This window comes from Kogia breviceps, chromosome 4 (assembly GCF_026419965.1).
Source record: "Kogia breviceps isolate mKogBre1 chromosome 4, mKogBre1 haplotype 1, whole genome shotgun sequence".
In the NCBI taxonomy this organism is placed as follows: domain Eukaryota; kingdom Metazoa; phylum Chordata; class Mammalia; order Artiodactyla; family Physeteridae; genus Kogia; species Kogia breviceps.
Window position 1 is genome coordinate 137,774,285 of NC_081313.1, and position 15,663 is coordinate 137,789,947.

The following is a 15,663-nucleotide window of genomic DNA, read 5'->3' on the forward strand; positions in this document are numbered from 1 at the left end:
CATAGCAGGCTTCTTTATCTGAAGAGGGGGCTTTCCAAAATATATGATCATTCTCTCATAGCATCTAATTTCTAGACACTCCTAGCACGGTTACCATTCACCCAGCTGTCTCCACGAATCACTTAAGAGAATTTCTTCAGAGTCCATCTGTCCAAGTGGCCCTGAGTTTTCATAATCCTGTATCATGAATGCTATTATTTTCAATTCAAAGAGTCAAAATTCCTTACTTCTTATGAACTTTATCAACTCTTTCTCCCTCATCTGATAAACTAATACATTCAAGCTAGGAAGAAACTGCCCATGGTCAACTACACACTCCCCTTTACATTCATCTAAGTATAAGGCTTACTTTCATATGTACCATAATTATTTTATTATTTATATCAAGAGCAATGAATCTCAGTAGTAGTATATGGGGGACAGGGGAATAGAGGGTGTGACGAGGGAGGCATATTATAATTGTCAAAGTGGAGGAAATCCATTTAAAAAGAAGTGAGTAAACGTGATTGACATAAAGGTAACCTCTGTGGTGCTTTATCTTTCACATTATGTAGGAAAAAAATATTTTCAGCAAGCAGATAGGCCCAACAATATCCAATGAAACAAAATGATAGAATATTATTTTAAATTATGTATTTTTAAAAGTCAAAAAACTGCATCTCCTTCTTGCTCTTAGTATGTATTTAAAAATGTATTATTTACTTTGAAATTCCAGATAACATTAAAGGAGAACATTCCATTCTTATGCTCCCCTAAGAAGATGTGAAATTTGTAAGTCGAGAATGAATCCCATCTCAAAAGCTATCCACTTTACTTTACTCAAGAGCTCTTTAAAGTAACAACTTCTACCTGAAACTTTCTATCACCAAAAATGGCAAATTTACCTAACTAATCACAATATAATCTCCAGTAAGAAATAATGAGATGCTGAGTGTAAGAATTTGTCAAAACTTGCCCCTCCCTTGCCCTCCAAAATAAATTATTAACAAATTCAATAGAATAGCATAAAGTGAAATCTTGGTATGCAGTAATCTCAAAAAGTAGCATTATTGATGTTTTCTACTTTGCCTCCACAAATTAACACTTGCAAATAGTTAAAACTAAAGTGTGGGATCTTAGCAGTAGACAGAACTTTTGAAATAATCTAGCTCATTTTTTGTGTCCTCCATGAGAAACTCTTCTACTTGACTTTTGTCTGAAGTCTGAGATCAATAATATCTAATGACAGGGCGTTCTTTCCTTCTAGAAGATTCTATTTTATTTTTTTAATAAAATGAACAGAACTGAAATTTTCATGCTTGCAACATCTACTCTTTGGTCCTAGTTATGCCATATGGAGCCACACAGAATAAACTTAACCACTGCAACATGATAGATCCTCAAATACTTCCATTTCACACAAACTTCAAAGTTTTCCATTATGTAGGCCACCAGTTGTTCTAATCACGCTGTTTAGAAAATTGAGAGGAATTAAAACCATGAGCTTGAGAGTCAGAATAATGTAGTTCTCAGTACTAGTTTTGTCCTGCATTAGTTGCAGGTCCTTGGGCAAGTGATTTACCCTCTGAAACCTAGGTTTTTTTCTTTGAGTAACAGCATTTAGTTCACAATTTTCTTATGATAATTGGTACATACTGTAGGTAAGTTGCTTAAAATACACATAAACACTTTCAAAAAAGCTTTGCTATTATCATGATAATGGTTTTGTTTTACCTTTATCTCTAGGGATGTCATTCCCAATAATCTGACAAATCTCTAAAAATGAGAATAATAAACACAGTGGAATGACTATTTTTTGTGTGATGATTGCAGTTACTATGTCATTGCACCTATATAACTGGTAAACCCAGTCCACCATTCACACCACTGCTTACTAATGCTTTCTTTTAAGATACAATTCTGTTTTTTTGTTTTTTTGTTTGTTTGTTTGGGTTTTTTTGCGATACGCGGGCCTCTCACTGTTGTGGCCTCTCCCGTTGCGGAGCACAGGCTCCGGACGCGCAGGCTCAGCGGCCATGGCTCACGGGCCCAGCCGCTCCGCGGCATGTGGGATCTTCCCGGACCGGGGCACGAACCCGTGTCCCCTGCATCAGCAGGCGGATTCTCAACCACTGCGCCACCAGGGAAGCCCCAATTCTGTTTTCTGATTATTTTCAACAGATATTTCATGCTTGTATCTGAAGCTTTTGATTTATACTGATAACGTCAGAAGAAGCTGGTCTACCTAATAGACTCTGTTGGATACAGGAGTGAATTCTTCATAGCATCAGGACATGTCAAGATTTAAGTGCGTGCACACACATGCAATAACAAAACAGAACAAACTCCCATTATCTTGCTAGTACTCTGAAGTGTGAATCCAAAACCCAAGGAGCAGCAGTTCTACAGAGATACAACTCCAGACACATGTACTCATAAAGGCTGAGCTTTGCAAAGTAAATAATGAATAAAACTGGAAACGTTCCTTCCCCAAATCCTGAAACACCGTGACAGCTCCATTATGTGTGAAGTCTCAAATACTTATCAAAATGATAATTGATTTTTAACTGAAAGCAGCAAAGTGTGGATATTTTCCCTATATTCTGCCTGCATCATTCATCAAAATCTATAGAGGGGGGCTTCCCTGGTGGCGCAGTGGTTGAGAGTCCGCCTGCCGATGCAGGGGACACGGGTTCGTGCCCCGGTCCCGGAGGATCCCACATGCCGCGGAGCGGCTGGGCCCGTGAGCCATGGCCGCTGAGCCTGAGCATCCGGAGCCTGTTCTCCGCAATGGGAGAGGCCACAACAGTGAGGCCCACATACCACAAAAAAAACAAAACAAAAAACCAAAAAACAAACAAACAAAAAAAATCTATAGAGGGGTTGAACTAGCCTAAGACCTCAGTCATGGTAACCCTATCCCTGGGAATTTAAATACAAAGATCATATTCTAATTGGCACTGTTGCTACCATTGCAAAATGTGCCTTAGTTGCCTTGGTATTTTTGTGAAGTGTACCTCTGCATGTTTTATCTAAAATACTCCTCTTATATAGGGCTAAAACTTTGAACGCTACAGAAACAGACCAAGATTATCAACTATTTCCACCATATCTAAATCTTACAGCTGGCCTCAGCTGTCACTGAATCAACTAAGGTCTAGATGGCAGAAAAGCTATGTGTAGCTATGTCACTAAGAGATAGCAATATACATAAGGCTTTGGCTTCTATTTTTAGTCTGACCTCAATAAAGTAATACAGAATTACAGCCACTTCTCAATGAAGCTTGAGCCATTCAAATCACAAGGTCTCATTTTAGCAGAGTTGGTGATCCTGAAGCATGTGAAAATATTTTTTCTTAATGCAAGAATTATTTAAAAAAAAAAATCAGATTCAGGATGCTTTCACAACACAATAAGTCAGTACAACTTATGGTCTGACTACCAGAATGGAAATTCTGTCTCAATTAAAGATATACACTCACACACACGTGTAGGAAAAGAACACACACATACACACACACATATGTATAAGCATATTTGTATATAATGTATATGTGTATGACCCATGTGTTTATTCTTCCAATTTTACCTATTTAAACAAACATTTTTAAAAATCTACTTTCTCACAACATTTTCAGAACTCTTTCCTAATTTTATCCATACACTACTCTTCTTATAGGGAAAGTTGAATAGACGTGTCCTTTTAAAGATGAAAAAATTGAAGTAGATAAGGTTCTAATGAATTTCACAAGGTCACGAAGGGAGAATCTAGGTCTCTTGATTTATAGCTTTGGAAATCTCAACTAAATAGTGTTACAAAAAATAGAGTAAGAAACTACCCAGAAACATTTATATGCTTAAAGTACAATTTTTGCTTATGAATGTCTCATTTCTTTTGATGAAATATCTATTGTTAGGCTAATTACAGGACAGGACAGTAAGAATGTATGAGTGAGTGGATGGGTAAGTTTGCTACATGGAAGCACTGTGCTAGGTCCTGTGGAACAGGGATGGGAATGAGAGAGGGTTAATTATAAAGAGAACATAGCATTTGTAACAACAAGGATGGGCCTTGAGAGTATTGTGCTAAGTGAAGTTAAGTCAGAGAAAAACAAATACTGTATCATAACATTTATAGTATAGAATCCTAAAAAGCTGTTTCTCATAGAAACGGAGAATAGAATGGTGGTTGTCAGGGTCTGAGGGTTTGGAGAAATGGTGACCATTGGTCAAAGAATACAAACTTCCAGTTTTAAGATAAAAAAGATCTGGGGACCTAATGTACAGCATGATGATTATAGTTAATAACACTGTGCTATATATTTGAAAGTTGCTAAGAGAACAGATCTTAAATTTTCTCAGCACAAATAAGAATATTTACTATGTGATGTAATCCATATGTTGGCTAATGCTATGGTGGTAATCTTTTCTTACAATATACATGTACCAAATCAACACGTTGTATGCTTTAAATTTATACAATGTTAAATGTCAGTCAGATTGCAACAAAGCTGAAAAATAACAGAGCATGGTTCTTTTTTTTTCAGGAAATTTACTCTCTAACAGGGATAAGTATGAAAACTATAAAATATGCTAATACATTCACTGTTTATATTGGCAGCATGCTTGCATATACAATATATACACAGAGAATAGGGACTAAGCATTCTTTCAACTACTGGTAGACAGTTTTAAAGACTGCCAAAAAAAATAGCCGTGGGCAGTTGTATTAACAGTGACCAAAAAACAGAGTAAGAATTGGATCTAACTCATGACTCTGGGCTTTCACTCAAGATTCAGGTAAATGTCACCAAGACCCCAGTTCTAGAAACAACTGCCATTTCAGCAAAATCCCAGTTTAGGAAACTGAAGCTGGCGAAATTAAGTTTTGCCAAATACAAACTGTTGGCCCTAACACTGTTCTATCCCAGTCTCAAAATTTGATGTTGGTAAATACTATTAAACTGTTGCCAACTTATAAAATAGATGCTAGCAAATCTATGGCAATTTTTTTTTTTGGCCAGCCTTAAAGTAAATGTGAGCCATCTTATCTCTTCTTCATTTCTGCCCCCCCAAGTGCGTGATTTATGTAATGTCTTTCCTGTTGCTTTAATGACAATATCAAAATACCATTTTAATAACTGAAACACTGTTATTGATGTTAAAATTCAAAAACAGATCATTTCCTTGATTAAACTAATCATTACATGATTTTGGCCATAATTTTATGATGAACATATGAAATATATTTTAAAAGTAAAGAAATTTAAAAATTCTCTCATACGGATTCACTTGTACATTCTAAAGGTAGCTATTGCTCTATTACTCCCTCTGTGGATCAATATGAATGGGTCAAAAGATTAACATCTGTTCTTTTAAATTTGTTTATGTCCTGCCTCATTGAAAAAAAAAATTGAGGCAGTTAAAAAATTTACCAGAGTTCAAAATGTCAAGCATCTCTAGGTTAAGGCTTTCTTAGCTGTTACCGAAGGATAAAAAGAGATGAAGCAGAACTGATTTTTTTGTGTAAAAAGAATACAATTTAAAATAAAGATTAAGGGGATTTAAAATATGTTGTCAGGTTACACCACATCAATTCTTTATACCAGAAATTCAATAGGAGAAGGAAAGCCAAAAGAAAACTAAATTAATCATTTTCATGGTTAGCTTAGAAAACCAATGGCTAATATTGTTCCTTGCTGATCTGTGAAGGTATGATTATACTTTAAAAAAAATAGGATGTGATTTTTAGGTAATCTTTAAAATAAAAACTATGTTTCATTATTAAAAACACATTAATTTTTTATGATTGTATAAATTATACATGGCATCAAGACACTTAAAAGAAAGATATTTATAACAGCATGCCAGTTTCAGAGATGCCATTGTTTAAAGAACCATGCATTCTGTTTTCAATTAAGCTTACACTTTTTCTGGCCATAAAACCCTTACTATTAACATATAATATTAACATATTAACTTAATATTAACATATTACATTCATTTGCTTAAACTTACTTTATTTTTGTCAGAACACACATTAAGGTATTCTTTTTCCTGGAATTCCTCAAAATATTTTCACCTCATCCCCACAACAAAATTAAAGGCCTGAAGATTAGTATGACAGGATACAAATTACAAAGCTATATCAAATGCATGTCTCCATTCTCTTCTGAAAAAGTTCATATTTAATTTCACAGATGCTAAGTATGCTGCAGGGGACTCTTAGGTATTGGTGTAAGAGAGGGTTTAGAATAAAATAAGTATTGCCCAGGCGTTATAAAAACGTTTACATAAAGAAACCCATCTAGTATTACAGATTCTGGAGTTTATCTTTACAGAAGTAAAAGCACCAGGACAGAAGAATATATGTACAAAGATGTCTAATGAAAAAATAATTGTAAGAGCAAAAACAATGAGTATGCTATTTATCAACAGAGAAATTGTTAAGTATTTTAAGGCACATCTACAGTTGTTGGGTGTAGAGAGTCAAAAGAGACTACCCTTCAAGAAGTCTAGTCAATATTTTCAATGGAACTAGAGAGCCCCAAATCCTCTGAATGGCTAACAGGTATGTAACCCACAGCCACTGGTAGCTCTCCAGCGTCCTGAAATGTAAGTGCTTCTAATCATTGCTGGGAGCTAGTCAGAATGCTGGCTATGTCAGCCAATTACAAAAGGGTTAACACAGAAGCTTCAGAGTCACCTAGCATAAATGACCTTATTTTGAGTATTTTATCAACATATAATAACTAAAATCTAAAATAGGCCTGAAGTTTACTGCATTTGCTTTCTACTGGGTCACATTATAGCCAAACTCTAGAGGAGAGGAAAAATGGAGCTTCATTCTGTAGTGAGAAGCAGATTGATCCACTTCAAATCTTGCACTGAACTTATTCTCATGCAAGAAGTGTTTCTGCATTAATTCTACCTATTCTAAGTCTTCCCTAACACAATAAGCATAATTTGTATTTTTAAGATTTATGCTTGCAATTCTTCTCATGTATTTATGGTTTACCCCTCTCAAGTTAAATTGCATGTTTATTGACAATGCTGTTTTATGTCTAATATTTTTAATATCTAAAATCATGGTTTTATACAGAAGATTCTCAAAAATGATTCTTTAATGAATAAAAGAATTTACGTAAACACACAGACCACTTCTGCTTCTTACCTCACTTGTTTATTTTTCTGAATGAAAAAAGAAACCTATCAAGGTGACCAGTTGCTATAGTGATAAGCACAACAACAAATGCAGATAAATTCATAAACAAGCTTTTTCGCCTCCCTACCTCTCATTTCTACCTATAATTTTAGGTAAATGGTAGCCTCTAACTCAAAATTTCAAACTTCTATGGTACATAACAATCAATAGACTATAGGCAGTTGGCATTAAATAATAACTTTAGGAAAAAATTGGAAAATTCAAGACAAACTAATTTTGATATAGACTCAGATATTCCCTATGGAAGTGCCATGGGTTAAACACAGACAGCAAAGATTGATAGTATAATTATAATCAAGAATACATTTTGGGGACTTCCCTGATCATGCAGTGGTTAAGAATCCACCTGCCAGTGCACGGGACACAGGTTCTATCCCTGGTCTGGGAAGATCCCACATGCCGTGGAGCAACTAAGCCCATGTGCCACAACTACTGAGCCTGTGCTCTAGAGCCCATGAGCCACAACTACTGAGGCTGCATGATGCAACTACTGAAGCCCATGAGCCTAGAGCCCATGCTCCACAACAAGAGAAGCCACCGCAATGAGAAGCCCATGCACCACAACGTACGCCCAACGCAGCAAAAAAAAAAAAAAAAAGAATACATTTTCAAACTATAAAGGACATTGAAGATCAACTAGTCCAAACTGCTCACATAGTAGAGGTGGAAAAAACTGAAATCCAGAAATATAAAATGACTTGTAGGTTATAAAGGACAGTGCTAGGACCAAAAGCCATGTACCTTCCTTGTTATTTTACTAACTTTTTGTCCTGTTAAAATTCGTTGATTTTTTTTAAACTTATACTGACTGAGTCATAAGTGTCTCAAAGCTATGAGAATATAAGTGCAATGATCTCTGAAAAAGAGTAGAAGGGGTCATATTCACCCTATTTAGTTTATTTTTGCCCTTCTCAAAATGGTGGAAACTAAAATTTTCAAAGGATATCTTTAGGAAGGTGCTTCTCTGATCTATATTATTCTTTCTAAATACACTTTAAATAAAACACAATTGGCAAAATCCAAGGTATATGTTCACCAATAAAAGTATTTTTATTAAAATATTTTTGATATAATAAACATATCATTTTAGGTCTTATTCAATCATCATAATAATGGAACTTGTAAACATGTGGCTGATTGTATAGGAGAAAACTATGTAACTTTTCATGAGGCTAGGGAGTTATCTTTGAATAATATGAAGCATTTTCATGTAAAAAAAAAGACTTAATCCTTTTGGAGCTAAATCTATATGCTATATGCTATACAAATATTCCAAGAAAAAGTGATACACAAAGAAAAAGTCTTTCTTCAAATGAACAAAATGCCTAGTCATAGGAGACTGTCTAAATACACTATAATACCACATTGTGGAGTATTATATAGCCATATAAAGAAAAAAAGAAAGTCTTTATGAACAAATATGGAGTGATTTCCAAGATATACAGTCAGGTAATAATATCAAAGTGTGAAAGAATATCATGTCTACCTTCTGAGTAAAAATTAAAGGTAAATATGAGTAAATATACATATGAATGTACATATATGCATAGATTCATGTGTATGTATGCACAGAAATATATGGATATATGTGTGTGTGTACATATGTAGCATTTGTTTGAATATACACACTACTGATAAATCAGAAAATAATAAAACAGTTACAAATGGAAGTGTAGGAACAAGGTAGAAAAGTAAAGATGGAATTGAGATTTTTCTGAGGATACCTTTACCTTTTCATATAGTTTAAATTCTAAGCATATAAATATTTTATATTTTCAAAACTAAATTAAAATGGATAAAAAGCCAAACCTAATGTAAACGACAAAGAGAAAATAAACTTAACACTATATCAAGTTGATTACAGAAGCACATCTAAAAAGTAGCTAAACTTCCTTTGTCAGAAATACTCTAAAGACAAAAAGAACTGCAAAGAAATCTAAAATTTCTCTTATTGTGTAACATACTCAACAACATCATAATATTCATCTCATAGTTTTGTTCTTAAAATTACATGAAAAATATATGTACAAAATAAGGGAAACTGCATGTGAAGTATACGGTAATCCTCTGTAGTATCTTCACAATTTTTTGATAAATCTAAAATTGTTCTAAAATAATAAGTTTATTTAAGGAAAAAATGTATGTACAACACTAAGTATAATGCCTGACATAGAAGACGTTATTGATTTGAAAAAAAATATTGACAGTATCTCAAAGACAGTGAGCACTCACTGAACATTAGATGTTGGTATAGTTATGTTTTGTTGTTGTTTCTGGCAGAAAGTTTTATTTGAACTAAAATTTGAATAACATAGCACATTCAACAGTTTCTAAACCATAAGATCAGGTCTCCTAAGGTAATTCAGCCATACTGAGAAATCAAAATTACCTTGTAGTCATATTCTCTATATGGTATTATACTTATACATGTGCACACACACACACATCTATACAGAGAAAAGTAACTCTTTATGGTTTTTAAGGGAGTTTCACACATTATCTTACATAAGCCTCACAATGATTCATCAAGATAGGGCAAGACAGCTCACCTCCCTTGAACAAATGAGGAAACAGAGGTCTATAGATGTTTAAAGACTTGTCCTTGTTCACACAGTTCATCTGTAATGGAGCTAGGACTAGAATCCCACTGACTCTGGTCCATTGTTTCCCCTCACACAAGATACATCCTCATCCACACTTAGGGGGATTAGGATCTATTGAAGTTAACAAAGTACTGGTATTTCAAAAACTTTAAAATTTGATGTATTTCATTTAGGGTAGAGATGACAATCCTGTCCCTTTATAGAAAAGTATATTCAAGTTACAATCTTGGAAGATATAATTTATTCTACAGAATCTAGGACATCCTGTAAGTTGGTTAGGAAACTCACAAACACTAGGGGAAAAAAGTAAAATTTATCTCTCAGTAGGTTTCTGACATGACAGTACAGTCCTGGTTTATACAATGGAGCCCATATGGTTATCTTCAAAAGTCCTGAGCAATCTAGCTCCATCCAACATTTTAAACAATGCCTTCTACTATTCTTCAGCATAAACTCTATCCTTTATTAGCCCAATCTACTCATGGTAACTTTTCATTTCTTTGCCTTTGAGCTGTTCCCTCTTTACTTCAAATGTAGCCTGTACTAGTTTCTGTTGTTTCCAACTGAAGAATCTTAACTCTAGCCAGCCTAAAGGAATGTAAGTCATAAAGTAGCACTGAGAAACCGAGGCTTTTGAAAGAAAACAGCCAGGGTGTCTGGGGGAGTCTGGGTGTCTGGGAGTTCTGAACAGTCTATTCCGAGTATACACTATGAGTTTTTGCTTTACCTCCTGCTATGATGGGGGATGGGCAGTTGACCACAGTAAAAATCTACGTGCAATTACTACAAGAGAGGAAATGGATGTGGCTTAGGTGAAACTAATGTGTGTGTAGCCAATATCTTAAGATATAGCATTCCCATACATTCTGGGAATTTTTCTCTGGTCTTTTGAGCATGGTGCTAAAAATACTTATTTCTATTCCTATATCATTCATTGCCAAATAAAACATCTGACACAAGTTTCCAATCTAGTTATAAGTCTCTTCCACTGATTTTTTTTTTTTTTTTTTTTTTTTTGCGGTACGTGGGCCTCTCACTGTTGTGGCCTCTCCCATTGCGGAGCACAGGCTCTGGACGTGCAGGCCTAGCGGCCATGGCTCACGGGCTTAGTTGCTCCGCGGCATGTAGGATCTTCCCGGACCAGGGCACGAACCCGTGTCTCCTGCATCGGCAGGCGGATTCTCAACCACTGCGCCACCAGGGAAGCCCTCTTCCACTGATTTTTAAGTGGTTACTTAAACCATATCTTGCCATCTCATTGAGATCCTGTCTCTGTAAGTTCCTTTGGAGATAAAGGAAAAGACATACCGAAGTTTGTTTGACACCAATTACCTAAAGTGTCATGTATGAGCATCCATATAACTGCATTTATTCCTCTCAACAACTCCCTGGGGTAGTTACTGTTATCATTACCTCCTCTCAGATGAAGAAACTGAGGCTCAGGGGAGTGATATAACTTGCTAAGATCACATATGTTGACACGCACATAGGAGGTTTTAATAATACAAGAAATTAACTTCGATTTACTGTCTACACCATCCACTTGGCACGTAATCATAGTTTATCAATCCAAGAAACAGTCTAGTTCATGTTGTACTGTTAGTGTGTGTTACCTCCTTGGTTAAATTTTAACCTTATATTATATACATAATACCTTACATTATGTACATATTTATGTCACCCACTCTGCTTAGCAAATTGCTATCACACCATAAGCCCTTAAGAAGTGATTCTGACTGGCCTTCCCTGGTGGTAGAGTGGTTGAGAGTCCGCCTGCCAATGCAGGGGACATGGGTTCGTGTCCTGGTCTGGGAGGATCCCACATGCCGCGGAGCAGCTGGGCCCGTGAGCCATGGCCACTGAGCCTGTGCATCCGGAGCCTGTGCTCCACAACGGGAGAGGCCACAACAGTGAGAGGCCCGTGTACCGCACAAAAAAAAAAAAGGAAGTGATTCTGACTAATACATGATTCTCATAAGCCATAAAGTCATCATCATAACCATATCTTTGGAATGGTATTTTTACTCTGTCTACATAGCAGAAAGTTCTCTACTGGCCACCGCTATTAGAGAAACGTTAAACCCCTCACACTTAAGTGGGTTTATCTCCTGCAGATTTGGCCTAATCACAATTGTTTGGAAGGATAATCCACCTCACTGCCCATGACATAGTAAAGTAGACTCAGAAGTGAAATTCACAATGGGATGACAAGTTCCACAAACCACACGTTTTGCTTTTATGGGTATCTCCAATTAACCATTAATGTAGTCATGAGATTAAATAAACGCTATAGTTTTAAGCAATATGGATGCCTCTAGAACACGAGCTCAATGGGGACTTAGTCTTCAAAACACTAAACAGTATTTAGCACATGATAGGCATGCGATAAATATTCACTGAATTAATAAAATCATATATTGGGATCTTTCTCAATATTTTTCCAACTTGCAGAAATTTCTTTTCTAGTCATACAAACTTAATCGTAAATTTAAAAAAATACCTCTCACTTTTATATTATATTAGTGCATTAGCTGGAGCATTGAGCTCCATCCAAATATTTGGGTTCCATTTTCTATACTGCCTCTAGCTAACTGTGATATTGAGCAAGTTATTTCATTACTTGGCCTTTTGTTATTCTAATGGATAAAACTGACATTTGCACAAAAAGATTGGAAAGCTCACTTCCAACTGGAGGTCTTCCTCAACTCTCTATATATTCTTTTAGGGAGTTCACGTATCAGATGGGATCAGGGATTATGTTTTATTCATTTTCATTTCCCTAGTATAAAGCATAATGTCTGGAACATAAAACACATTCAATAAATGTAGGATCATCAAATAAGTTAAAAAATGGTTCGGATATATAACCACTAAAGACCATTACAATTTCAAGAATTTATAGCTGTACAGTCTCACAAATAATCAAGTAAATGTCTCAAAAAGCTTTCCTTTTGATGTCACGCTTTATTAACATTCAACATCAAACTACACAGGAACTACTCCTTTGTACTTCCTTATTTGTGTGATCAATAGAAGAAGATGGTTACACTGTGGTCTTAATTATCTTAGTGATCTAAAATAATTTAAATTCTAAGTATCAAAAATCTAGGCTTGATCTCCAAATAGAAAATTTTTAAAAGAGAGTATAGACATAATGTAATTGAACAAAATGGTAGAGAGAATGCCACAGATAATATAGAAACTAATAAAACAGTATTTGTGGGGACTTCCCTGGCAGTCCAGCGGTTAAGACTTCACCTTCCAATGCAGGGGGTGTGGGTTAGATCCCTGGTCGGGGAGCTAAGATCCCACATGCCTTGTGGTCAAAAAACCAAAACATAAAAAAAAACAAACAGAAGCAATATTGTAACAAATTCAATAAAGACTTTAAAAATGGTCCACATCAAAAAAAAAAAAAGTGTATGTGAATTTACATTCAAATTTAGCATATGGTTTCCCAAAGTGGCTTCTATAAAACACTAATGCTGGAAAATTCCCATTAAAAAAAAGGTTTTTATGATCAAAATCCTTGCGCTATGGTGTATTCTTTGACACCTTATTAGAGCTTCCAAAGCATAAGTGTATCAAAGCTTTGAGATATCTTAATTTGTTAAATCCATCATTTCTCAAACATGCTTGACCACAGAATCCACTTTTTATAGAAGACATCAATTAAGACACATCACCAGTGTTGAATAAAATATACTGTGGAAACACTGTTACTGAGCATGGGACATAGAAAAAGCTAGTAGAGCACATCCTTGTCCATGACCAGTGGCATTAAAGTCAATCAATTTCAAACTACAGTCTTTCCAAATTAAAAACAAACAAAAAGAACCTCTGATATTCAACTGTATTATCCATGAACACATCTAGTACTCCCCATTGCATCTTGATCCTGACAACCCTGGAAGACCCTACATGAAGCAGAGAGTTGATCTGAATCTTCAAAACCTAGGAGCTGTAAACTTATTATTTGGAACCACAAGCATCTTCTCTAAATGGAATGCTTTAGAAGAGACTTGGAAGGGCTCTTCCAATATTAATGTTTCTCTGTGGCCTTAGTTTGATCCATGGGGGTCAAGGAATTTCAGTGCTAAAAGCAAACCACAACTGCAACAGCTTATCATTAGCCTTGTACCTCTTTCAATTGACTTAAGGGCCATAATAAAGCTCAGACTCATTTAGACGTCAAAGGCCACATTAGCAACAGCAGAATCATACTGTAAACTCATAACTGTAAGCCAGTTTGGTTTCCATTCATTCACTGAGCAAGAATTTATTTTAAGCCTACTATGCGTTGGGAATTGGACTGAGAAGAGTACTAAGTTCTGGGGAGTCAAACAACACTAATCCAGTATGAGGAAACTTATCCAAGAGGAATTCAATATTGAGTGGGGTCACACCCCATCAAGAGATCATTTTAATATTAAGGGTCCAGAAAGAAACCCCTATGTGATGTCTTCCCTCAAACAAGGAGGCAGCCAGAGTATGAGCAATGTTTTTAAGGTTATAAAAGAACAGTGATTAGAATGAATTAATTTAAACCCGGATACTTGTTTACAATCATCATCAACAACAACAACGACAATGTGAATTTCTTTTACTGAGCAGACCCAGGGCTGTTTTCGAAGTCAGGGCCACTCCAGGAGTCACTCAGATGGATGCTCTCCTGTGGCTTCATTAGCTGGCTCTCACAAGTATACACTGGAATAGTGTCCTAGATTCCTACACACCAACTCTGACATTTATAAAGCACTTTCAGTCCTGACAAGATCAAAAATTCAGCATTCTTTCAAATCTCATAATAACTCCCAAACATCCCTGGCTCAGGCTGAGGAAACTGAAAGTGATAAAGCACTTATTAGATTAAAAAGAAAAATCTTGGGAACTATAGGCTTGTCCTCTTCCCTCCTGTGGCATGAAGCACTTATTTGATTTTAACAACACACTTTCCCATTAGAAAACACTCATTGCATTACCTCCCAAACTGGACTCATTTGCAATTGCCATGGTCCTAGGTTGCTGGCAAATCTACCAACAGACTGTGATTTCCCTGTTAAACTATGGGCTTCCAACCAAAACCTCCTATGGTGATACTTTAATGTCACGCTGAGCCATCTTGGCACTATGTCTTGCTCACTGCTACACTGGGAGTGAAGAAGGCATGCCAACACGTTTAATGAAACTATGTTCTGGGCTACAGCTTGCACAAAGATGGTACTTTGGGGTTCCTCAGTTTTTCAAAAAATAAAACATATTATTTTAAAAAAAAACATAATAGTTGAAATGTATTGTGTATTTGTGTGCCATGCTCTGTCATATCACTTTTTTCATTGTGGTAAAAAACACAAGATTATATTTACCATCTTAGCAACTTTTAAGTGTACAATTCAGTAGTGTAGTATATTCACATTGTTGAGCAAAAGATCTCCAGAACTTTTTCATCTTGCATAACTCAAACTCTATTAAGCATTAATTCCCCCTTGTGCTTCCCCCCAGTCCTTGGCAACTTTTCTATTTTCTATTCCTATGATTTTCACAACTTTAGATCTGTCATATGAATGGAATAATACAGTATTTGTCCTTTTGTGACTACCTTGTTTTACTTAGCACAGTGCAATGTTCTTAAGGTTCATCTATGTTGTAGCATGCTACAAGATTTCCTTCTTTTTCAAGGCTGCATAACCTTCCTTTGTATGTACATATCATGTTTTCTTTATCCATTCATATGCCAAGGGACATCCGGGTTGCTTCCACCTTGAGGCTATTGCGAACTGTGCTGCAATGAACACAGGTGTGAAAATATCTCTTCAAGATCCTGCTTTGAATTCTTTTGGCTATATACCCAGAAGC

At 35.8% G+C, this 15,663-nt stretch overlaps 1 protein-coding gene across 1 annotated transcript in view; it reads right to left on the minus strand.

Annotated features, from left to right (window-relative positions):
- SGCD (sarcoglycan delta) overlaps positions 1-15,663 on the minus strand; it is a 1,028,538-nt gene that overhangs the window by 523,724 nt on the left and 489,151 nt on the right. The window lies entirely within an intron of this gene.